Source organism: Pinus tabuliformis, chromosome 1_2 (genome assembly GCF_031772625.1).
Source record: "Pinus tabuliformis cultivar Carrire ecotype Pingquan chromosome 1_2, CPIR1, whole genome shotgun sequence".
Lineage (NCBI taxonomy): Eukaryota > Viridiplantae > Streptophyta > Pinopsida > Pinales > Pinaceae > Pinus > Pinus tabuliformis.
Genome location: NC_142298.1, coordinates 760,254,598 through 760,279,195, shown reverse-complemented (window position 1 = coordinate 760,279,195; position 24,598 = coordinate 760,254,598). Strand labels below are relative to the sequence as shown.

Genomic DNA, 24,598 nt, shown 5'->3' with positions numbered 1-24,598 from the left:
ACAAATATAGAAAGCGATAAATTAATCATAAACACACCTGTTCGCCCTTGGCTAATGTTATAGCAGCAACAACAATGAGCAATAAGCCCTGAAATTGTGAACCTCAATATAACGTTTCCCTTTATTCTGCATCAAAGTTATTGGAAAATTTCAAACCACACACTCATTAACAAGATCATACTACCCTGAATCCATGACAAAACGATAAATCGATTCGCAAAAAAACAAATATTTTAGTCGATTAAAGGACAATATTCTTCTGTAGGAAAAAGATATGGCTCACCTACCGTCCAATTTAAGTTAGTATAATGTCTAGGGTATCTTCACCTTGACCTTCATAGACAATAAAATTGTGGTTTCTCACTACACAAAGTGAGATCGATATATTTGAGTGTGAGACCACATATAAAACATATAATATATTGAAAATCAAACAAATGCATTCACAGATGAGCGAAAGATAATTGTGAGTAAAATGCATTGCATTGCATATAGTTAAGGTGATTCACCTTCATTTATGAATGATAACCTCCATCTTATATCTTTGAATTTCTCTCCTTGCTGCCTTCCTTTCCTATTGCACATGCAATAAACAAAACCACGAGCAACTACAAGAAATGAGAGAAAAATGTAAAAGAAATCTAAATGAGTACAACAAAAAGCATGACCATGCTAAAAATCAACAAAAACAAAACATGTAGCCAATAACAAACTAAAAATTGCAAACTTCCCCTTTGCACTTTATCTCTACTACAGTGTCCTCTCCTCAGCTGAAAGGGAAAAAAATTGGGGTGAATAACATTCAAATCCAAACATAGATAGTAATGGTAAGCATAATTCAAAACCAATAGTTATTCATAATAGCAAACGCACCTCCTCCGAAGTTTGCTATATAACGATAAACACTCCATTTTGTATTCCACTTATTCGTGCTCAACCAAACAAGGCATCTACAACAAATACATAATAAGATATTAGAATCAATATACAATTAAAACTGGAGAACTGAATACAATAATTTATCAAAATATGAAACATACTTGTCTTTGAGTTTTGTTATACAAAGGGGGGCAACCCATTTTGTATTTCATGTATCCATAATTTTGATGGATTGAACTAAATATAACTTATTACACACTAACAAATGCGCTTTAATTTCTTCAGTCAAAATTTACACTAGAACACATCAAATTCATGTAATTATTTTAGTAAGAATTTAGAACATAACGCATTGAATTGCCATGGTGGGAGCCCTTTCTCAAGAGAGGGCTTTTGAAATAGAAAATCGAGCAAACTTACTCTAAGAACTTGTGACAAGGGTTAGCTAAGATAGCCTTGAAGCTATCTACATATCAAATTGTTTAGAGTAATACAATACAATGATGTCATAGTAATTTGAATGAATAATCTTCTGCATACTCGTGCGAAAGCCAACATTTTGGCTGTTTGTTTCAGAGATTCATAGTGAGGAGACGATTTGTTATTGCAGAGCATGCCAAACACAATTCTATGACTATCGCTAATGCTTATGGTTTGGAGATGGTTTTTGATGCCTTCTAGGTGATTTCAGGGCTTCCTCTATTGCTCGACACTTCTAGGTGATTTCAAGGATTCCTCAATTGCTCGATACTTCTTCGTGATCTCAAGGATTTTCAATTGCCTGTCATATGTCAAGAGGAAAGGGTTACTAGTTTTGAGCTAGAACTTCTAGGAAAAAAAACTATTGTTTCAGGCTTCAGCAACTTCTTATTTAGATAGCAGATTTGTGTACGTAAGGTCGAGCTATGGAGCTCTACTACTTATTCAATTGCATCAGTAGCTAGTCGTTTCAAGCTCACAAATATAAGTTTTGGAAAGATTTGTAAATATCGATCTTATAACGAACTTTTGTATTTTCAATGAAAGTCAAGCATAAGGTCAAGTTGTTCCCTATTTCGAAGCATTTAAAGAGGGTTTTCTCTAACAGTCCACAATCATGAGCACACATCAACAAAGCTACTAGGAATAAAGGAGATTTGGTCATATTTTATAGTACCCACAGGATTTTCTATAATTGTAGTCACAATGTTTTTCAGGTTCTTTTGGTCACAAAAGGGGTAATATTGTCTATATGTAAATTGCAAAAACATTTGGTCATTGAGTTTGATATAAATCCCATCGGTGATGATCCTATGTGGGTTAGATGGGCACATATTTAACTTTATATTTAACATGAGCAGAGGGAAATTATCTGATAACAAAGAAATTTTGCTAGGTATGAAGGCTATCAATCTTCGCAATTTTCGGTCTAGGAATTCAATGCATATTTTTGTAGTGCCACATAGGAGTGACAGGCTCACAGCTGCATACAATAGCTTTGCCAATCATGGTAGCTTATGGTTTGTTGCGTTTGACAAAAACAAAAGGGCCATGGAGCAATGTGCAGGTTCGGTGGTGATTTAAACGATATTTGGAGCCTACAAAAGGATTAGGCCACCCATGCATGTGAGGAGAATCATTGTAGAAAACACTGGTCTCCTTATGTTTGTGGGCAATATAGCTCTCCTACACCTTGCTAGTTACCAAATCAAACAAAATGAATCTCATAACGTAGGACTTTGGCGCATAGTTTTGGTCAACGAGTTGCCATACAAGAGAACTGTTATCTTCTTCACAAGTTTTTCCGGACGCTACTGTCGCTTATACAAACTATGAGTTGGTGATTATTTTTAGTTGGAAATTGTTTTTAGCTTAAAGAACTCCAATACAAAGGTGGCCTTCTCATACCTATCGTGACTTCTTTCTCTGTTCGTTCCACGACTATAAAAATACTTCCTTTTTATATTTGTATGCAATCATTGATCTCCAATCTCTTCCATTCTGCTAGGAGGCATAAGTGATTGAATTAACAAATCAAACAAAATGAATCTCATAAAATAGGACTTTGACGCATAGATTTGGTCAATGAGTTTCCATTCAGGAAAACCGTTATCTTCTTCACATGCTTTTCCCGACGCTAATGTCGCTTATATAAACTCTGGGTTGGTGACTATTTTTTGTTGGAAATTGTTTTTAGCTTAAGGAACTCTGATACATAGGTGGTCTTCTCATACCTATCGTGACTTCTTTCTCTGTTCGTTCCACGACTATAGAAATCATTTCGTTTTATATTTGTATGCAGACATTGAGATCCAATCTCTTCCATTCTGCTAGTAGGCATAAGCGATTGAAACACCCAACAATGTATAAAGTCGCACAGTTGTTTGCCTACAACATCATGTTTACGTCTACACAACACAAAATTAAAGGGGTTGCGATGATATAGAAAAATGTTTTGGATTTACATCAAACACGATCTCAAAGAGTTTTTTGGAAGAAAATTATCATTGAAGCTTCTCAGCATATCTCAAGATCGATTCCAGCAATGGAAGTGGAAAGTTAAGTGAAATGTGCTTCTACAGGACTAGATCTCTACTGATGAAGGAGTAATCACTCTGAGACCACCTGTGCTTGGGTTTGTGTGAGTTTGCGTCGAAATAGGTTTTACCCACAAAAGTCTCTATTGATGAAGGAGTCATCACTATCAGACCACCTATGCTTGGGTTTGTGTGAGTTTGCACCACGAAAGGGTTTTGCCCTTCTATGGACAAAGAACCCAAGCATTCAGATTTTGCACCCAAGGTGTGGGTGTGAAATCAAGAAAAGGAATTGTTGTTTATTCATTGTTGCAAGTGGGAACGTCCTCAAGGAGATAGATAGCTAAGGTTGGAGGGTAGTCCATGAGGTTTTGGACGACAATTTTGATATGCACTAGTTAGGGCTTCATCTTATGCAGAGAGCCATCCTATGGTCTATCCAAATCTCAGTGAAAGAATAGCCCAGATCTTTTATGAATGAAGAGAGTTGAGACCCTAGAAAGGGAGGTTGATGACTCTTTGTTCTGGGTAGAAGTTTGAGACAAAGGGAGAACGAGAAGGGTGATGTAGTAAAGGAAAAGTTAAGGCCTGTTCTAAGGTTTGAACAACAATTGTAATTAGACCTAAGAACAGGGATATAGAGTGCATCTTATCACTATTGGTGGGTTGTTTGGAGTAGCCCTAGATTTGGACAATTTAAGGAAACAACTTGCAAAAGAAAGCGCAAGCTTGGAAGCCCTAGATTAGTCATGGTGTTGACCGTGTATGGCTAATTTTGGAATCCCTTTAGAATGCATCTTATCATTGTTGGTGGCTTGTTTGCAATAACCCTAGATCTGGACGACTTAAGTACACAAATTGCACAAGAAAGTTCAGCCTCGGAAGCCCCATATTAGTCATGGCATTGACTGTGTATGTGTAATTTTGAAAGCCCTGAGGGTTGAGCTTTGAAGGATGAAAGGGCAACTGGAGCATCCAGGAAGTTGACAAGTGGGTAGTCTAGAAGACCTCAAGTACAATGTTCATTAAGAGAATCAATGGGTTGTTACGAGGCAGAGTAATGGAGCCCTAGCTTAGCTTATGAAAGTAGCCATATGGTTGACAAGAGGGCATATCCAAAAGTCCCAAGGAGTAGACTTCTTAATGGTGCTAGAATGCTGCCAGTGGGCAAATCCGTGAGCCAAAGTTCAGTTACACAAAAACGGGTTGTGATCATTGATAGTGGCAATTCAAGATGCAAGTTCAGTGATCAGTAGATTGGGAGACAAGGGGACCCGCCAGATGTGTTCAAGGTACGTGGACTGAAAGGGCTATAGTGCATGTCGTCAACAAGTAAGTCAAGTGTAATTTGTTTAGGGTAGATTGGTGGTCATAGCAGATGACACCAAGCCCTAGTTGTGTCCTTATATCAAGGTTGTATGTAAGGGCCATGATCCCTAGTATGGGAGCCCTAAGACTGTTGTATTACAGTTTGTAACATAACAAGTAGAGGGTTTTAAAAGTTAAAAATTGTCATGTGCACTAGTTGATTCACTGACGTATGTTATTTCATTGTGAATAGTAGAAGTGTTGTCGCATTTGAGTGTGTTTGTGTTCGAGATTTTAGACTCAAACCAGATTCTTGAGTGTCGTGGAAAAATCAACCAGCTTACGCTTGAATTAAGCGCACACAAACCTGCCCTCCATTGGCTAATATTATAAAAGCAACAATCATGAAAAATAAGCACTAAAGACGTGAACCTAATTATAAATTTTATATTACATATCAAAGTTTTAGGAAAAACTCTTGAATCTCACACACTTGAGTAAAATCATACTATAGTATGAAACCATTACAAAAGAAGATATCATGGTGCAAAAATCAAATATTCAGGTGTATTATAGGACAACAATATTTTGTAGAATAAAAGTATGGCTCATCGATTCTTTGTGGCAAGTTTGAAGAATTTCTATTGTATCTTCAACACTTGACCTTTGTATATTATACAATTATAGTCGTTCACTACATAAAACAGATCATTATCGCTGATTATGAGAGCATAGATAAAACATAATAAATTGAATAGCAAACAAGAGGAGCAACAAATTAGCAAAAGATACATTTAAGTTAAATGCATGCATATAGGTATGTTAACTCACCTTCATTTACGAATAATAACCTCCATTTTCTCTATCTGCTTCCTTCATTTCTTTCTTTGTTTGCTTCCTTCATTTCCTTTTCCACACCCAACAAATGAAACCAAGACAAAGTACAAATAATGTGAAAAAAAAGAAAACAAAGGAAAACGAGTACAACACACCCCACAAATGAAACCAAGACCAAACTACAAAAAATGAGCAAAAAAAAAACAAAGGAAAATAAGTACAACTCAAAGCATGGCCATGCTCAAACTCCGAAAACAAAACATTAAGACAAGAACAAAGAAAAATTGCAAATATCCCCTTTGCACATCATCTCTCCTACAATGTGCTCTCCTCTGCTCAAAGGAAAAAAAGTGGGTTGAACAAGGTTAAAATATACACACAATTAGTAATGGTAAGCATATTTCAAAGCCAATAATTATTCACAATAGAAAACGCACCTCCCATAGAGTTTGTTGGGCACTCTCTTTTGTATTCCACTTGTTCCTGCTCATCAAAACAAGCCATCTACAACAGATAAAAAAGAAGATATTAGAGTTGTTATATAATTTAAACTAAAGAGTCGAACGCAATAATTAATCATAATAAGAAACACACCTTTCTTTAAGACTGTTATATAAAAGGGGAGAGTCCATTTTGTATTTCATGTATTCATGTTCAATGGAACAAGCCATTTGCACTAGATATACAATAAAATATAAGATTTCTAATAGAATTTAAACTAGAGAGTTTGAAGGTATGAACATGTCATGCAACTTAGTTCGATTCCAGTTATATTCTGTGTTATATCTCAAAAAAATATAAATTCTATAAACTAGATGTACTTCTGCTCCGAGTAGCGCAAACAAATCTTTCATAAGATGTAAATTTTTTCGGAAAAGGAATCTAAGCATACCTAAACATATTGAACACCGAAAATCCCAGGGTCCACAGGACCGCATTGTTGTATGTTAGCACGATGTTTGAATGGTTGAAGGGTCAGTATGCTTGTCTGCTCGACCTTACCCACCTCCTCTAGAAGGCACGTTTTGTGGGGGTGCCCATGTGACGTCGAGCAAGAAAACATACATTGCACCATCCTAGACACTGCAACTATAGTCACAAACTAATATAATATACGAGATCACAAATAAACCACGAGAGAAAATGACTAACAAATATAGAAAGCGATAAATTAATCATACACACACCTGTTCGCCCTTGGCTAATGTTATAGCAGCAACAACCATGAGCAATAAGCCCTGAAATTGTGAACCTCAATATAACATTTCCCTTTATTCTGCATCAAAGTTATTGGAAAATTTCAAACCAAACACTCATTAACAAGATCATACTACCCTAAATCCATGACAAAACGATAAATCGATTCGCAAAAAAAAATATTTCAGTCGATTAAAGGACAATATTCTTCTGTAGGAAAAAAATATGGCTCACCAATCGTCCAATTTAAGTTAGTATAATGTCTAGGGTATCTTCACCTTGACCTTCATAGACTATAAAATTGTGGTTGCTCACTACACAAAGTGAGATCGATATATTTGAGTGTGAGACCACATATAAAACATATAATAAATTGAAAATCAAACAAATGCATTCACAGATGAGCGAAAGATAATTGTGAGTAAAATGCATTGCATTGCATATAGTTAAGGTGATTCACCTTCATTTATGAATGATAACCTCCATCTTATATCTTTGAATTTCTCTCCTTGCTGCCTTCGTTTCCTATTGCACATGCAATAAACAAAACCACAACCAACTACAAGAAATGAGAGAAAAATGTAAAAGAAATCTAAACGAGTACAACAAAAAGCATGACCATGCTAAAAATCAACAAGAACAAAACATGTAGCCAATAACAAACTAAAAATTGCAAACTTCCCCTTTGCACATTATCTCTACTACAGTGTCCTCTCCTCAGCTGAAAGGGAAAAAAAGTGGGGTGAATAACATTCAAATCCAAACATAGATAGTAATGGTAAGCATAATTCAAAACCAATAGTTATTCATAATAGCAAACGCACCTCCTCCGGAGTTTGCTATATAATGATAAACACTCCATTTTGTATTCCACTTATTCGTGCTCAACCAAACAAGGCATCTACAACAAATACATAATAAGATATTAGAATCAATATACAATTTAAAGTGGAGAACTGAATACAATAATTAATCAAAATATGAAACATACTTGTCTTTGAGTTTTGATATACAAAGGGGGGCAATCCATTTTGTATTTCATGTATCCATAATTTTGATGGATTGAACTAAATATAACTTACTACACACTAACAAATGCGCTTTAATTGCTTCAGTCAAAATTTACACTAGAACACATCAAATTCATTTAATTATTTTAGTAAGAATTTAGACCATAACACATTGAATTACCATGGTGGGAGCCCTTTCTCAAGAGAGGGCTTTTGAAATAGAAAATCAAGCAAACTTACTCTAAGAACTTGTGACAAGGGTTAGCTAAGATAGCCTTGAAGCTATCTACATATCAAATTGTTTAGAGTAATTCAATACAGTCATGTCATAGTAATTTGAATGAATAAGCTTTTGCATACTCGTGAAAGCCAACTTTTTGGCTGTTTGTTTCAGAGATTGATAGTGAGGAGACGATTTGTTATTGCGGAGCATGCCAAACATAATTCTATGACTATCGCTAATGCTTATGGTTTGGAGATGGTTTTGATGCCTTCTAGGTGATTTCAGGGCTTCCTCAATTGCTCGACACTTCTAGGTGATTTCAAGGCTTCCTCAATTGCTCAATACTTCTTCACGATCTCAAGGATTTTCAATTGCCTGTCATATGTCAAGAGGAAAGGGTTACTAGTTTTGAGCTAGAACTTCTAGGAAAAACATCTATTGTTTCAGCAACTTCTTATTTAAATAGCAAATTTGTGTACATAAGGTCGAGCTATGGAGCTTTATAACTTATTCAATTGCATCAGTAGCTAGTCGTTTCAAGCTCACAAATATAAGTTTTGGAAAGATTTGTAAATATCGATCTTATAACGAACTTTTGTATTTTCAATGAAAGTCAAGCATAAGGTCAAGTTGTTCCCTATTTCGAAGCATTTAAAGAGGGTTTTCTCTAATAGTCCACAGTCATGAGCACACATCAACAAAGCTACTAGGAATAAAGGAGATTTGGTCATATTTTATAGTACCCACAGGATTTAATTGTAGTCACAATGTTTTTCAGGTTCTTTTGGTCACAAAAGGGGTAATATTGTCTATATGTAAATTGCAGAAACATTTGGTCATTGAGTTTGATATAAATCCCATCAGTGATGATCCTATGTGGGTTAGATGGGCATATATTTAACTTTATATTGAACATGAGCAGAGGGAAATTATCTGATAACAAATAAATTTCGCTAGGTATGAAGGCTATTGTTATGAAATCAGCTCAAGAAAAGATAGAAAAGATAGATCAACGCCTTAGAATTCAGCCTCTTCGAGGGGGTAACCTCCTTTACATTAAATAAATAAACAATTCTTGGATGATTCAAATGACAAAACCTCCTTTCTATATATAGGAGTCTAAGGAGTCATAATATAATCCAGCCGACCTAACAATAATAATATAAAGCAACAAAAATAACAATAGAGGGATTCTATGGGGCACAGTAATAATAATATGGGGGCAATAGGGGCACAACAATATTAATAAGGGGTATAACTACAATAGTAATGGGGTAATCACTAGTATTATAGGGACCCAACATGCCCCTCTCCTTCAAAAAAGTGTTGTCCTCAACGCTTGAGTAGTTCTGGATACTTCTGCATAAAATTCTCATCCTCCCATGTGGAATCTTCAGCGGATAAGTTCTTCCACTTGATAAGATACTCTGAAATTGATCGATTTCGTAGGTGTTGAGTTCTTATTTCTGTGACTGCTTCCGGTTCCAATATAATTTTTCCTTCCTCGTCAAGTTCTGGCAATATTGTTTGAACTAGGAGCTTGTCGCCTATAACCTTCTTTAAACATGAAACATGGAAAACTGGGTGCAATCGAGAAGCTGCAGGAAGCTCCAATTTGTATGCCATAGTACCAATCTTTTGCAACACCTTGTACGGACCATAATACTTTGGTGATAATTTATTATCCTTCTTAGCTTGCTTGAGGGACATTTGCTTATATGGTTGTAGCCGTAGGAATACCCAATCACCTACATCAAAACTTCTTTCACTGCGATGTTGATCTGCCTGTTGTTTCATTCTATTCTGTGCCAACATGACGTTATCCTTTAAGGATGGATGGTGGTTGATACCCATAAAGTGCCATAAATGGGGTCATTTTTGTTGCTGTATGGAAGGAAGTGTTATACCACCATTCAACCAGAGGCAACCATTTGACCCATTGTGTCTATTTATCAGATACAAAGCAACGAAGATATCCTTCCAAACATTTGTTTACTATCTCAGTTTGCCCATCAGATTGAGGATGATAAGATGAGCTATGAGCTAACTGAGTACCAAGACAAGAAAATAATTGTCCAAAAATTTCCAGTGAAAATGGGATCTCTGTCACTTACAATAATCTTTGGGTTTCCATGTAGCTTTTGAATTGTTTCCATAAATGCAGTAGAAACTGTACTGGCTTTAAATGGATGTGATAATGCACAAAAGTGTGCATACTTGGTAAGTCTGTCAACTACCACCATGATGACACTCTTTCCCTCAGACTTGGGTAAACCTGTGATAAAATCCATTGAAACCTCCTCCCAACGTTGGCTTGGAATGGATAAAAGTTGTAATAGACCCGGTGTCTTAATTGTTTCAACTTTATTTTGTTGGCAAACCAAACATTCCGCCACAAACTTTTAAATATCTGATTTAAGGCCATCCCAAAAAAATTCCTTCTTAACCCTGTGGTAAGTTTTTAAAAATCCTGAGTGCCCTCCTAAGGGAGAAGTGTGCAATTCCATAAGAATATTTTGTTTTAGCTGAGAATTCTTATAGAGGTATAAGCGATCTTTGTACCATAACGAATCATTTTGCCATTTAAATGTACCAGACGTACTGGAATCTTGTTGTAACTTTCGAATAAGTGCCCACACTTCTTCGTCATTCTTCCATTCCTCCCTTGCTTCGTTTATCCAATCTGGTTGGATAATAGAAATGGCGCACAACAATGCTTCCACATCCTCATCATTTCTTGAGAGTGCATCTGCCACCACATTTTGCTTCCCTTTTTTGTAGACGATTTCAAAGTCATAACCCAACATCTTTGTGACCCACTTTTGTTGCTCTTCAGAGGATAATCTTTGTTTTAAAAAGTATTTAAGGCTATCATGATCCGTTTTTACCTTGAAGTGTCTTCCCATTAGGTAGGGTCGCCATTTCTTAAGTGCATGGAGTATTGCCAACATTTCCTTCTCATAAATAGCTTTGCTTAAAAACTTTCCCTTGATTGGACGACTTTCAAAAGCAATGGGTCTTTCATCTTGCATTAAAACAGCACCAATTCCATTTCCTGAAGCATCACATTCCACAATAAAGGTTTTTGTGAAGTTCGGTGTAGCTAAGACCGGTGCTTGGCACATTGCCTCTTTAAGATGTTCAAAGGCCTTTGTTGCTTCCGGAGTCCATGAAAATGCATCTTTCTTCAATAATGTTGTTAGAGGTGCTGCTATTCTCCCATAATTCTTAACAAACTTGCGATAATACCCTGTCAACTCGAGAAATCCTCGCAAATGCTTTATGGATGTGGGGATTTTCCATTCCTTAATGGCTTTAATTTTGCTAGGGTCTACCTTAACTCCTTCATGAGATACAATATGACCCAGATATTCCACCTCCTGGACTCCAAAGAAACATTTGGATCTTTTTGCATATAATTGTTTTTCCTCCAATAGTTGTAGCACCCTGTCAACATGTTCAACATGATCCTTCCAAGACTTGTTGTAGATTAGTATATCATCAAAAAATACTAACACAAATTTTCTAAGGAATGGTTTGAAAATTGAATTCATCAAACCTTGAAATGTTGAAGGTGCATTGGTAAGGCCAAAAGGCATGACCAAAAATTCATAATGACCCTCATGAGTCTAAATGCTGTTTTCGGAATGTCTTCAGTCTTCATTCTGATTTGATGATATCCTGAACGAAGATCCAACTAGGTGAAGTAAATTGATCCATGCAATTCATCTAGTAATTCATCAATGACAGGAATGGGGAACTTATCTTTAATAGTGAGCTTGTTGAGCTCCCTATAATCCGGACACATGCGCCATGATCCATCCTTCTTGTGCACCAATACTACTGGAGCAGAGAAAGAACTTTGACTCGGTTGAATTATACCAGCATCTAGCATTTCTGCAACCATACGTTCAATTTCACTCTTTTGGACATAGGGATATCTGTACGGCCTGATGTTTGGAGGAACACTTCCTGGAATCAGATGAATAGCATGATCATGATCACGCATAGGTGGGAGACCTTTGGGAGTCTCAAATACCTTGGAATGATTGTCCAGGACTTTTTGGAGATCTGGAGAAATAGATGATTCCGATGTGGAAACATCTAGCGAACATAATTGTGCAATTACACCTCTTTGTTCCTTTTTTAGAAGCTTTGTCATACCATTAGAGTTGATTATATTTCCTGGTTTCCCTGCAATACCCCTTAATTCAACTTCCTTTCCTTCCATAGAAAATTTGATGAAAAGTCCTTGAAAATTAAAAGCTATTATACCCAAGGATTGTAGCCATTGGACTCCTAGTACAACATCAGCACCTCCCATTGGAATGGAAAGCATTGGGCTAGTCAATACATATTCTCCCATGGATAGCTTGATATTATGGCACTTTCCAGAGCAATTTATTGTTCCTCCATTTGCAATCATCACTTGACACTATGGTGCTGGATATAGGAAGCAATTCAATTCTTTTGCTACCTTACAATGAATAAAATTGTGGGTGCTTCCTAAATCACAACTGTAACAAAGCCCTTTTGCTTTTTTTTCTTCCAATTGTTGTAGCCCTTTGTGTTCTCTTTCCAATACCACAAGTCTGACCCAAATTCGATTCTCCAAGGAAGAGTTATGCGAAATCTCCCACAGTGACTTGATTATAGACTAGTTCAGTAGAGCGAACTTGTACGACATGCCACGAGTAACTGTTTCAACCTTTGGATCTGAAAAATGCATACAAGAAACTACAATCCGTCCTCTTTTTGTACCTTCTTACGAAATTTCAATCCGATCCCCAGAGAGAAAGTTATGACGATTTTCCCCAGGTCACCTGTTTGGAATGTAATTCAGAAGTCTGCAAACAGACCAACTTCCTCAGCTCATATCTCCGCAAATATAGCGCGAAAAGCTCTGAAATTCGGATCCGAGGTTCAACGAGATTTCTTCTCAAATGGGTTTTTTTTGCAACTTCTGAAACGTCGCAGAAAAAAAAGTTATAGCGAAAATGCCACGATGCCTGTTTGGAGCAGCGAAACCCTAGAATCCAAAGCTCTGATACCAAATGTTATGAAACCAGCTCAAGAAAAGATAGAAAAGATAGATCAACGCCTTAGAATTCAGCCTCTTCGAGGGGGCAACCTCCTTTACATTACATAAATGAACAATTCTTGGATGATTCAAATGACAAAACCTCCTTTCTATATATAGGAGTCTAAGGAGTCACAATATAATCCAGCCGACCTAACAATAATAATATAAAGCCACAAAAATAATAATAGAGGGATTTTATGGGGCACAGTAATAACAATACGGGGGCAATAGGGGCACAACAATATTAATAAGGGGTATAAATACAATAGTAATACGGTAATCACTAGTATTATAGGGACCCAACAACTGTCAATCTTCGCAATTTTCGGTCTAGGAATTCAATGCATATTTTTGTAGTGCCACATAGGAGTGACAGGCTCACAGCTGCATACAATAGCTTTGCCAATCATGGCAGCTTATGGTTTGTTGCGTTTGACAAAAACAAAAGGGCCATGGAGCAATGTGCAGGTTCGGTGGTGATTTAAACGATATTTGGAGCCTACAAAAGGATTAGGCCACCCATGCATGTGAGGAGAATCATTGTAGAAAACACTGGTCTCCTTATGTTTGTGGGCAATATAGCTCTCCTACACCTTGCTAGTTACCAAATCAGACAAAATGAATCTCATAAAATAGGACTTTGGCGAATAGTTTTGGTCAACGAGTTTCCATACAAGAGAACTGTTATTTTCTTCACAACTTTTTCCGGACGCTCATGTCGCTTATACAAACTATGAGTTGGTGATTATTTTTAGTTGAAATTGTTTTTAGCTTAAAGAACACCAATACAAAGGTGGCCTTCTCATACCCATCGTGACTTCTTTCTCTGTTCGTTCCACGACTATAAAAATACTTCCTTTTTATATTTGTATGCAAACATTGATCTCCAATCTCTTCCATTCTGCTAGTAGGCATAAGCGATTGAATTTACAAATCAAACAAAATGAATCTCATAAAATAGGACTTTGACACATAGATTTGCTCAATGAGTTTCCATTTAGGAAAACCGTTATCTTCTTCACATGCTTTTCCCGACGCTAATGTCGCTTATACAAACTCTGGGTTGGTGACTATTTTTTGTTGGAAATTGTTTTTAGCTTAAGGAACTCTGATACAAAGGTGGTCTTCTCATACCTATCGTGACTTCTTTCTCTGTTCGTTCCACGACTATAGAAATCATTTCGTTTTATATTTGTATGCAGACATTGAGATCCAATCTCTTCCATTCTGCTAGTAGGCATAAGCGATTGAAACACCCAACAATGTATAAAGTCGCACAGTTGTTTGCCTACAACATCATGTTTACGTCTACACAACACAAAATTAAAGGGGTTGCGATGATATAGAAAAAAGTTTTGGATTTACATCAAACACGATCTCAAAGAGTTTTTTGGAAGAAAATTATCATTGAAGCTTCTCAGCATATCTCAAGATCGATTCCAGCAATGGAAGTGCAAAGTTAAGTGAAAAGTGCTTCTACAGGACTAGATCTCTACTGATGAAGGAGTAATCGCTCTCAGACCACCTGTGCTTGGGTTTGTGTGAGTTTGCGTCGAAATAGGTTTTACCCACAAAAGTCTCTATTAATGGAGTCATCACTACCAGACCACCTATGCTTGGGTTTGTGTGAGTTTGCACCACGAAAGGGTTTTCCCCTTCTATGGACAAAGAACCCAAGCATTGAGATTTTGCACCCAAGGTGTGGGTGTGAAATCAAGAAAAGAAATTAATGTTTATTCATTGTTGCAAGTGGTAACGTCCTCAAGGAGATAGATTGCTAAGGTTGGAGGGTTGTCCATGAGGTTTTGGAAAACAATTTTGATATGCACTAGTTAGGGCTTCATCTTATGCAGAGAGCCATCCTATGGTCTATCCAAATCTCAGTGAAAGAATAGCCTAGATCTTTCATGAATGAAGAGAGTTGAGACGCTAGAAAGGGAGGTTGATGACTCTTTGTTCTGGGTAGAAGTTTGAGACAAAAGGAGAACGAGAAGGGTGATGTAGTAAAGGAAAAGTTAAGGCCCGTTCTAAGGTTTGAACAACAATTGTAATTAGACCTAAGAACAGGGATATAGAGTGCATCTTATCACTATTGGTGGGTTGTTTGGAGTAGCCCTAGATTTGGACAATTTAAGGAAACAAATTGCAAAAGAAAGCGCAGGCTTGGAAGCCCTAGATTAGTCATGGTGTTGACCGTGTATGGCTAATTTTGGAATCCCTTTAGAATGCATCTTATCATTGTTGGTGGCTTGTTTGCAATAACCCTAGATCTGGACAATTTAAGTACACAAATTGCACAAGAAAGTTCAGCCTCGGAAGCGCCAGATTAGTCATGGCGTTGACTGTGTATGTGTAATTTTGGAAGCCCTGGGGGTTGAGCTTTGAAGGATGAAAGGGAAACTGGAGCATCCAGGAAGTTGACAAGTGGGTAGTCTAGAAGACCTCAAGTACAATGTTCATTAAGAGAATTAATGGGTTGTTACGAGGCAGAGTAATGGAGCCCTAGCTTAGCTTATGAAAGGAGCCATATGGTTGACAAGAGGGCATATCAGAAAGTCACAAGGAGTAGACTTCTTAATGGCGCTAGAACGTTGCCAGTGGGCAAATCCGTGAGCCAAAGTTCAGTTACACAAAAGCGGTTGTGATCATTGATAGTGGCAATTCAAGATGCAAGTTCAGTGATCAGTAGATTGGGAGACAAGGGGACCCGCCAGACGTGTTCAAGGTACGTGGACTGAAAGGGCTATAGTGCATGTTGTCAACAAGTAAGTCAAGTGTAATTTGTTTAGGGTAGATTGGTGGTCATAGCAGATGACACCAAGCCCTAGTTGTGTCCTTATATCAAGGTTGTATGTAAGGGCATTGATCCCTAGTATGGGAGCCCTAAGACTGTTGTATTACAATTTGTAACATAACAAGTAGAGGGTTTTAAAAGTTAAAAATTGTCATGTGCACTAGTTGATTCACTGACATATGTTAGTTCGTTGTGAATAGTAGAAGTGTTGTTGCATTTGAGTGTGTTTGTGTTCGAGATTTTAGACTCAAACCAGATTCTTGAGTGTCGTGGAAAAATCAACCAGCGTACACTTGAATTAAGCGCACGCAAACCTGCCCTCCGTTGGCTAATATTATAAAAGCAACAATCATGAAAAATAAGCACTAAAGACGTGAACCTAAGTATAAATTTTCTATTACATATCAAAATTTTAGGAAAAACTCTTGAATCTCACACACTTGAGTAAAATCATACTATAGTATGAAACCATTACAAAAGAAGAAATCATGGTGCAAAAATCAAATATTCAAGTGTATTATAGGACAACAATATTTTTGTAGAATAAACGTATGGCTCATCGATTCTTTCTGGCAAGTTTGAAGAATTTCTATTGTATCTCCAACGCTTGACCTTTGTATATTATACAATTATAGTCGTTCACTACATAAAACAGATCATTATCGCTGATTATGAGAGCATAGATAAAACATAATAAATTGAATAGCAAACAAGAGGAGCAACAAATTAGCAAAAGATACATTTAAGTGAAATGCATGCATATAGGTATGTTAACTCACCTTCATTTACGAATAATAACCTCCATTTTCCCTATCTGCTTCCTTCATTTCTTTCTTTCTCTGCTTCCTTCATTTCCTTTTCCACACCCAACAAACGAAACCAAGACCAAACTACAAAAAATGTGAAAAAAAAGAAAACAAAGGAAAACGAGTACAACACACCCCACAAATGAAACCAAGACCAAACTACAAAAAATGAGCCAAAAAAAAACAAAGGAAAACAAGTACAACTCAAAGCAATGCCATGCTCAAACTCCGAAAACAAAACATTAAGACAAGAACAAAAAAAAATTGCAAATATCCCCTTTGCACATCATCTCTCCTACAATGTGCTCTCCTCTGCTCAAAGGAAAAAAAAGTGGGTTGAACAAGGTTAAAATATACACACAATTAGTAATGGTAAGCATATTTCAAAACCAATAATTATTCACAATAGAAAACGCACCTCCCATAGAGTTTGTTGGGCACTCTCTTTTGTATTCCACTTGTTCCTGCTCATCAAAACAAGCCATCTACAACAGATAAAAAAGAAGATATTAGAGTTGTTATATAATTTAAACTAAAGAGTCGAACGCAATAATTAATCATAAGAAGAAACACACATTTCTTTAAGACTGTTATATAAAAGGGGAGAGTCCATTTTGTATTTCATGTATTCATGTTCAATGGAACAAGCCATTTGCACTAGATATACAATAAAATATAAGATTTCTAATAGAATTTAAACTAGAGAGTTTGAAGGTATGAACATGTCATGCAACTTAGTTCGATTCCAGTTATATTCTGTGTTATATCTCAAAAAAATATAAATTCTATAAACTAGATGTACTTCTGCTCCGAGTAACGCAAACAAATCTTTCATAAGATGTAAATTTTTCGGAAAAGGAATCTAAGCATACCTAAACATATTGAACACCGAAAATCCCAGGGTCCACAGGACAACAGTGTTGTATGTTAGCACGATGTTTGATTGGTTGAAGGGTCAGTATGCTTGTCTGCTCGACCTTACCCACCTCCTCTACAAGGCACGTTTTGTGGGGGTGCCCATGTGACGTCGAGCAAGAAAACATACATTGCACCATCCTAGACACTGCAACTATAGTCACAAACTAATATAATATACGAGATCACAAATAAACCACGAGAGAAAATGACTAACAAATATAGAAAGCGATAAATTAATCATACACACACTTGTTCGCCCTTGGCTAATGTTATAGCAGCAACAACCATGAGCAATAAGCCCTGAAATTGTGAACCTCAATATAACGTTTCCCTTTATTCTGCATCAAAGCTATTGGAAAATTTCAAACCACACACTCATTAACAAGATCATACTACCCTGAATCCATGACAAAACGATAAATCGATTCGCAAAAAAACAAATATTTCAATCGATTAAAGGACAATATTATTCTGTAGGAAAAAAATATGGCTCACCAATCGTCCAATTTAAGTTAGTATAATGTCTAGGGTATCTTCACCTTGACCTTCATAGACTATAAAATTGTGGTTGCTCACTACACAAAGTGAGATCGATATATTTGAGTGTGAGACCACATATAAAACATATAATAAATTGAAAATCAAACAAATGCATTCACAGATGAGCGAAAGATAATTGTGAGTAAAATGCATTGGATTGCATATAGTTAAGGTGATTCACCTTCATTTATGAATGATAACCTCCATCTTATATCTTTGAATTTCTCTCCTTGCTGCCTTCCTTTCCTATTGCACATGCAATAAACAAAACCACGACCAACTACAAGAAATGAGAGAAAAATGTAAAAGAAAGCTAAAGGAGTACAACAAAAAGCATGACCATGCTAAAAATCAACAAAAACAAAACATGTAGCCAATAACAAACTAAAAATTTCAAACTTCCCTTTGCACATTATCTCTACTACAATGTCCTCTCCTCAGCTGAAAGGGAAAAAAAGTGGGGTGAATAACATTCAAATCCAAACATAGATAGTAATGGTAAGCATAATTCAAAACCTATAGTTATTCATAATAGCAAACGCACCTCCTCCGGAGTTTGCTATATAACGATAAACACTCCATTTTGTATTCCACTTATTCGTGCTCAACCAAAAAAGGCATCTACAACAAATACATAATAAGATATTAGAATCAATATACAATTTAAACTGGAAACTGAATGCAATAATTAATCAAAATACGGAACATACTTGTCTTTGAGTTTTGTTATACAAAGGGGGGCAATCCATTTTGTATTTCATGTATCCATAATTTTGATGGATTGAACTAAATATAACTTACTACACACTAACAAATGCGCTTTAATTGCTTCAGTCAAAATTTACACTAGGACACATCAGATTCATTTAATTATTTTAGTAAGAATTTAGACCATAACGCATTGAATTGCCATGGTGGGAGCCCTTTCTCAAGAGAGGGCTTTTGAAATAGAAAATCAAGCAAACTTACTCAAGAACTTGTGACAAGGGTTAGCTAAGATAGCCTTGAAGCTATCTACATATCAAATTGTTTAGAGTAATTCAATACAGTCATGTCATAGTAATAAGAATGAATAATCTTCTGCATACTCGTGTGAAAGCCAACATTTTGGTTGTTTGTTTCAGAGATTCATAGTGAGGAGACGATTTGTTATTGCAGAGCATGCCAAACACAATTCTATGACTATCGCTAATGCTTATGGTTTGGAGATGGTTTTTGATGCCTTCTAGGTGATTTCAGGGCTTCCTCAATTGCTCAACACTTCTAGGTGATTTCAAGGCTTCCTCAATTACTCGATACTTCTTCGTGATCTCAAGGATTTTCAATTGCCTGTCATATGTCAAGAGGAAAGGGTTACTAATTTCGACCTAGAACTTCCAGGAAAAACATCTATTGTTTCAACAACTTCTTATTTAGATACCAGATTTGTGTACATAAGGTCGAGCTATGGAGCTTTATAACTTATTCAATTGCATCAGTAGCTAGTCGTTTCAAGCTCACAAATATAAGTTTTGGAAAGATTTGTAAATATCGATCTTATAACGAACTTTTGTATTTTCAATGAAAGTCAGGCATAAGGTCAAGTTGTTCCCTATTTCGCAGCATTTAAAGAGGGTTTTCTCTAACAGTCCACAGTCATGAGCACACATCAACAAAGCTACTAGGAATAAAGGAGATTTGGTCATATTTTATAGTACCCACAGGATTTTCTATAATTGTAGTCACAATGTTTTTCAGGCTCTTTTGGTCACAAAAGGGGTAATATTGTCTATATGTAAATTGCAGAAACATTTGGTCATTGAGTTTGATATAAATCCCATCGGTGCTGATCCTATGTGGGTTAGATGGGCATATATTTAACTTTATATTTAACATGAGCAGAGGGAAATTATCTGATAACAAAGAAATTTCGCTAGGTATGAAGGCTATCAATCTTCGCAATTTTCTGTCTAGGAATTCAATGCATATTTTCGTAGTGCCACATAGGAGTGACAGGCTGACAGCTGCATACAATAGCTTTGCCAATCATGGTAGCTTATGGTTTGTTGCGTTTGACAAAAACAAAAGGGCCATGGAGCAATGTGCAGGCTTGGTGGTGATTTAAACGATATTTGGAGCCTACAAAAGGATTACGCCACCCATGCATGTGAGGAGAATCATTGTAGAAAACATTGGTCTCCTTATGTTTGTGGGCAATATAGCTCTGCTACACCTTGCTAGCCTTGCTAGTTACCAAATCAGACAAAATGAATCTCATAAAATAGGACTTTGGCGCATAGTTTTGGTCAACGAGTTGCCATACAAGATAACTGTTATCTTCTTCACAAGTTTTTACGGACCCTAATGTCGCTTATAAAAACTATGAGTTGGTGATTATTTTTAGTTGGAAATTGTTTTTAGCTTAAAGAACTCCAATACAAAGGTGGCCTTCCATTCTGCTAGTAGGCATAAGCGATTGAATTAACAAATCAAACAAAATGAATCTCATAAAATAGGACTTTGACTCATAGATTTGGTCAATCAGTTTCCATTCAGGAAAACCGTTATCTTCTTCACATGTTTTTCCCGACGCTAATGTCGCTTATACAAACTCTAGGTTGGTGACTATCTTTTGTTGGAAATTGGTTTTTAGCTTAAGGAACTCTGATACAAAGGTGGTCTTCTCATACCTATCGTGACTTCTTTCTCTGTTCGTTCCACGAGAATAGAAATCATTTCGTTTTATATTTGTATGCAGACATTGAGATCCAATCTCTTCCATTATGCTAGTAGGCATAAGCGATTGAAACACCCAACAATGTATAAAGTCGCACAGTTGTTTGCCTACAACATCATGTTTACGTCTACACAACACAAAATTAAAGGGGTTGCGATGATATAGAAAAATGTTTTGGATTTACATCAAACACGATCTCAAAGAGTTTTTTGGAAGAAAATTATCATTGAAGCTTCTCAGCATATCTCAAGATCGATTCTAGCAATGGAAGTGCAAAGTTAAGTGAAATGTGCTTCTACAGGACTAGATCTCTACTGATGAAGGAGTAATCACACTCAGACCACCTGTGATTGGGTTTGTGTGAGTTTGCGTCGAAATAGGTTTTACCCACAAAAGTGTCTAATAATGAAGGAGTCATCACTATCAGACCACCTATGCTTGGGTTTGTGTGAGTTTGCACCACGAAAGGGTTTTGCCCTTCTATGGACAAAGAACCCAAGCATTGAGATTCTGCACCCAAGGTGTGGGTGTGAAATCAAGAAAAGGAATTATTGTTTATTCATTGTTGCAAGTGGTAACGTCCTCAAGGAGATAGATTGCTAAGGTTGGAGGGTTGCCCATGAGGTTTTGGACAACAATTTTGATATGCACTAGTTAGGGCTTCATCTTATGCAGAGAGCCATCCTATGGTCTATCCAAATCTCAGTGAAAGAATAGCCCAAATCTTTGATGAATGAAGAGAGTTGAGACCCTAGAAAGGGAGGTTGATGACTCTTTGTTCTGGGTAGAAGTTTGAGACAAAAGGAGAACGAGAAGGGTGATGTAGTAAAGGAAAAGTTAAGGCCTGTTCTAAGGTTTGAACAACGATTGTAATTAGACCTAAGAACAGGGATATAGAGTGCATCTTATCACTATTGGTGGGTTGTTTGGAGTAGCCCTAGATTTGGACAATTTAAAGAAACAAATTGCAAAAGAAAGCGCAGGCTTGGAAGCCCTTGATTAGTCATGGTGTTGACTGTGTATGGCTAATTTTGGAATCCCTTTAGAATGCATCTTATCATTGTTGGTGGCTTGTTTGCAATAACCCTAGATCTGGACAATTTAAGTACACAAATTGCACAAGAAAGTTCAGCGTCGGAAGCCCCAGATTAGTCATGGCGTTGACTGTGTATGTGTAATTTTGGAAGCCCTGGGGGTTGAGCTTTGAAGGATGAAAGGGCAACTGGAGCATCCAGGAAGTTGACAAGTGGGTAGTCTAGAAGACCTCAAGTACAATGTTCATTAAGAGAATCAATGGGTTGTTACGAGGCAGAGTAATGGAGCCCTAGCTTGGCTTACGAAAGGAGCCATATGGTTGACAAGAGGGCATATCCAAAAGTCCCAAGGAGTAGACTTCTTAATGGCGCTAGAACGCTGCCAGTGGGCAAATCCGTAAGCCAAAGTTCAGTTACACAAAAACGGTTGTGATCATTGATAGTGGCAATTCAAGATGCAAGTTCAGTGATTAGTAGATTGGGTGACAAGGGGACCCGCCAGATGCGTTCAAGGTACGTGGACTGAAAGGGCTATAGTGCATGTTATCAACAAGTAAGTCAAGTGTAATTTGTTTAGGGCAGATTCGTGGTCATAGCAGATGACACCAAGCCCTAGTTGTGTCCTTATATCAAGGTTGTATGTAAGGGCCTTGATCCCTAGTATGGGAGCCCTAAGTCTGTTGTATTACAGTTTGTAACATAACAAGTAGAGGGTTTTAAAAGTTAAAAATTGTCATGTGCACTGGTTGATTCACTGACGTATGTTATTTCGTTGTGAATAGTAGAAGTGTTGTCGCATTTGAGTGTGTTTGTGTTCGTGATTTTAGACTCAAACCAGATTCTTTAGTGTCGTGGAAAAATCAACCAGCTTACGCTTGAATTAAGCGCACATAAACCTGCCCTCCGTTGGCTAATATTATAAAAGCAACAATCATGAAAAATAAGCACTAAAGATGTGAACCTAAGTATAAATTTTCTATTACATATCAAAGTTTTAGGAAAAACTCTTGAATCTCACACACTTGAGTAAAATCATAATATAGTATGAAACCATTGCAAAAGAAGAAATCATGGTGCAAAAATCAAATATTCAAGTGTATTATAGGACAACAATATTTTGTAGAATAAAAGTATGGCTCATCGATTCTTTGTGGCAAGTTTGAAGAATTTCTATTGTATCTTCAACACTTGACCTTTGTATATTATACAATTGTAGTCGTTCACTACATAAAACAGATCATTATCGCTGATTATGAGAGCATAGATAAAACATAATAAATTGAATAGCAAACAAGAGGAGAAACAAATTAGCAAAAGATACATTTAAGTGAAATGCATGCATATAGGTATGTTAACTCACCTTCATTTACGAATAATAACCTCCATTTTCTCTATCTGCTTCCTTCATTTCTTTCTTTGTCTGCTTCCTTCATTTCCTTTTCCACACCCAACAAACGAAACCAAGACCAAAGTACAAAAAATATGAAAAAAAAGAAAACAAAGGAAAACGAGTACAACACACCCCACAAATGAAACCAAGACCAAACTACAAAAAATGAGCAAAAAAAAAAACAAAGGAAAATAAGTACAACTCAAAGCATGGCCACGCTCAAACTCCGAAAACAAAACATTAAGACAAGAACAAAGAAAAATTGCAAATATCCCCTTTGCACATCATCTCTCCTACAATGTGCTCTCCTCTGCTCAAAGGAAAAAAAGTGGGTTGAACAAGGTTAAAATATACACACAATTAGTAATGGTAAGCATATTTCAAAACCAATAATTATTCATAATAGAAAACGCACCTCCCATAGAGTTTGTTGGGGACTCTCTTTTGTATTCCACTTGTTCATGCTCATCAAAACAAGCCATCTACAACAGATAAAAAAGAAGATATTAGAGTTGTTATATAATTTAAACTAAAGAGTCAAACGCAATAATTAATCATAATAAGAATCACACCTTTCTTTAAGATTGTTATGTAAAAGGGGAGAGTCCATTTTGTATTTCATGTATTCATGTTCAATGGAACAAGCCATTTGCACTAGATATACAATAAAATATAAGATTTCTAATAGAATTTAAACTAGAGAGTTTGAAGGTATGAACATGTCATGCAACTTAGTTCGATTCCAGTTATATTCTGTGTTATATCTCAAAAAAATATAAATTCTATAAACTAGATGTACTTCTCCTACGAGTAACGCAAACAAATCTTTCATAAGATGTAAATTTTTCGGAAAAGGAATTTAAGCATACCTAAACATATTGAACACCGAAAATCCCAGGGTCCACAGGACAGCAGTGTTGTATGTTAGCACGATGTTTGAATGGTTGAAGGGTCAGTATGCTTGTATGCTCGACCTTACCCACCTCCTCTACAAGGCACGTTTTGTGGGGGCGCCCATGTGACGTGGAGCAAGAAAACATACATTGCACCATCCTAGACACTGCAACTATAGTCACAAACTTATATAATATACGAGATCACAAATAAACCACGAGAGAAAATGACTAACAAATATAGAAAGCGTTAAATTAATCACACACACAATTGTTCACCTTGGCTAATGTTATAGCAGCAACAACCATGAGCAATAAGCCCTGAAATTGTGAACCTCAATATAACGTTTCCCTTTGTTCTGCATCGAAGTTATTGGAAAATTTCAAACCACACACTCATTAACAAGATCATACTACCCTAAATCCATGACAAAACGATAAATCGATTCGCAAA

At 36.6% G+C, this 24,598-nt stretch overlaps 1 long non-coding RNA gene across 1 annotated transcript; it reads right to left on the bottom strand.

Annotated features, from left to right (window-relative positions):
- Positions 1 to 515: 515 nt before the first annotated feature.
- On the bottom strand, positions 516 to 24,272 carry LOC149208023 (uncharacterized). Its single transcript, XR_016252060.1, has 17 exons — positions 24,121 to 24,272; positions 23,667 to 23,733; positions 23,222 to 23,561; positions 18,656 to 18,732; positions 18,293 to 18,552; positions 17,526 to 18,146; positions 17,072 to 17,138; positions 16,627 to 16,965; positions 7,562 to 7,638; positions 7,198 to 7,458; positions 6,972 to 7,051; positions 6,728 to 6,816; positions 6,433 to 6,616; positions 5,978 to 6,044; positions 5,535 to 5,872; positions 874 to 950; positions 516 to 770 (listed from the first exon to the last, which is right to left on the bottom strand). It is a non-coding gene; the product is annotated as an uncharacterized LOC149208023 (long non-coding RNA).
- Between the last annotated feature and the right edge of the window lie 326 nt (positions 24,273 to 24,598).